Here is a 2,625-nt window from a genome sequence, read left to right on the forward strand (position 1 = left end):
AATCCTTCGCCTGACACAAAAAGTTGCGAAGAAAAAACTGCAATTTGTTTTTTTTTTTGTTCTATTTTATTTTTATTTTATTATTTCATATTCAGAATTAATTAAAACTAATTAGAAAACTAAAAGAAATGAGCAACCAGAAAGAAACGAAAATAAAAGAGAAAAAATATGAATAAATTGTCAATGAAAATTATACGTAGGAGGAGGAGGAGGAGAAGGAGGAGGAGGAGAAGAAGAAGAAGAAGAAGAAGAAGAAGAAGAAGAAGAAGAAGAAGAAGAAGAAGAAGAAGAAGAAGAGGAGGTAAAAAAAAATAATTAAAACATGGGGACGAGTAACAAAATAAAAAAAGTTAAAATAAAGGAGAGGGGAAAGCAAGAGGGAGAAGAAAATGATAACAAAAAACAAGTAAATTTAGGGTTATTATTTCTGGTATACATAATTAGGTTAGTGCGGTTGTAATTTTTGCTTTTTTGTTTCGCTAATTTACGAAAAAGAAAAGAGTTGTGTGGAAAGAGAAACGAATTTTATCTCGAGAAATAAAAAGTAAAGAAGAAGAAGAACAAGAAGAGCAAAAAGAAGAAGAAGAAGAAGAAGAAGAAGAAGAAGAAGAAGAAGAAGAAGAAGAAGAAAAAGTGTGTGTTTTTTTACTTCTCCTTTCAATTGATACTCGTACAAAATCTGAGAAAGCTCTTTTTCGAGGCTAAATTTGATGTTAAACTTGGCACTAATTTCATTATTGTGAATGTGAACCCAACAAAAGCCACAAAAATATTGAATAGATAAAATGATCGAGAAAGAGGTGGAGAGAGATGAGAAAATATTTCCCTTTGGTACTTAGTGGATGTGCCAAAATTCCAGCAGACAAAAAGATCCACAGACAGAGATATGTGGGACCATTCGAAGATATAAGATTTCTGGGACCTTAGAAATAGATGTGGTAAGAAGAACCACCCAACTAAACTAAGTAGAGGAAGTGGTGGTATTATGGAACATGATGGTAATGTGGAACACCACAATATCTCGCTTAATAGGTGGTGCACTCTGACGGAAACTAATTTAATTTATTCCTCTTTCAAAATAAATCAGTCTTGTAAACAAAAACTAAATCAGATGTTTTTATTTTTAGTGCAATAGCGCGACAAAATTTTGAATCAAGCTAGTAGGTGTGTTATACTTATTTCAAATAAGGAGGTAGGTTATCCTTGATGAAGATACATATAACATATAGGTGTATCTATACCTACTGCCTATTAGAGGTGTTTTGGATCAGTGATGCAAAAGAATCACGTACCAGTTTAGCTACCTTTAGTAACTACAACAACAAAAACAACAACAACAAAATAAAAATCTTATTGGAACTCATTCAAGCGGACAAGATATTTTGTACAAACTTCATCGATAAATAGTTCCATTTATGTGCAAATTGTCAATTTTGTCAACAAACAAGAAATCGTTGGGTAACACCTTTTTCAGTTTATTGTTGTTGTTGCTGAAATATTCTCATATATATTTATTATGCAGACTGAACAACAGTAATTTGATGAGGTATTTTAGGTGACAATTTTTGAGACCTTTATCCACTTTCTTTTTAATCAAAAGTAAGATCGAGATATTTTCGAGTAGTGTATCGCACCCGTTTATGTTGAAAGGTTCTGTACGAAGGTACCTTCAAACCTATCATGTTGAATACAAAACAATTTATTCTCATGTGTTATAATATCTTAATCTATTCTATTTGGTTAATTTTCTAGATCAGTAGTTATCAAACTGGAACTAAAGACTTTTTCCCTTTTATGAAGGTCACACTTTTATTCCCAAAACTTCTGCTTTATCAGCTGAGGAGCTGGGCTTCACATTTTACAAAGAAAAAAAAAAAAAAAAAAAAAAAAAAAAGACGCCATATAATGGTGAAAATGTTGCCGGTGGGTACTAAAATTTACTAATTTACTCTAATAGAACCACGCAAAAAAAAAAAAAAGTGTACTGATTCGATTGTTTTCGAACAGCAAGTTTCTAACGCCAAGTTACCTATATAGTGTTCCAACTTGCCCTTTGTTCCCCTACATAATTCATACCCTCACCTTCATAGAACTTTTCAACTTTTCACGAAGTTCGATATTTATTCCATCCTTTTATGTGACCCAAACTTTTTGCGACCGAACAGAATGGTTCCAACTTTGATTTCAACTTTTTTTTCGAAACAATGACACATCTGCCATTCTACCTATCATGGGGGTCACCGCAGAAACTTTATTATACCTGTTCTAACTTTATTCTACCTTTATAATAGCCACTAACTTTGAACTTTACTGTAACCATTTGTTCATGAGGAACGACTACCTGACTTGAAGTCAGTTTCCGGAAAAGTAACCTTTGGAGATTTCCGGAAAAGTAACCCTTACTATTTAGGGCAAGCTAATAATGATTCTTGACTTTTATAAAGAGGTGATATGTATAGTGGATTAGAATATTTTTTCTTTTTTTCCAGTTTATACCTACGCCACTCATCAACAATGGACATATGTAGGTATATCATCCCAAAAGAAGACACAAGAGAGAGAGAGAGAGAGAGAGAGAGAGAGAGAGAGAGAGAGAGAGAGAGAGAGAGAGAGAGAGAGAGAGAG

This window comes from Diaphorina citri, unplaced genomic scaffold, assembly GCF_000475195.1.
Source record: "Diaphorina citri unplaced genomic scaffold, Diaci psyllid genome assembly version 1.1 scaffold2019, whole genome shotgun sequence".
Classification (NCBI taxonomy): domain Eukaryota; kingdom Metazoa; phylum Arthropoda; class Insecta; order Hemiptera; family Psyllidae; genus Diaphorina; species Diaphorina citri.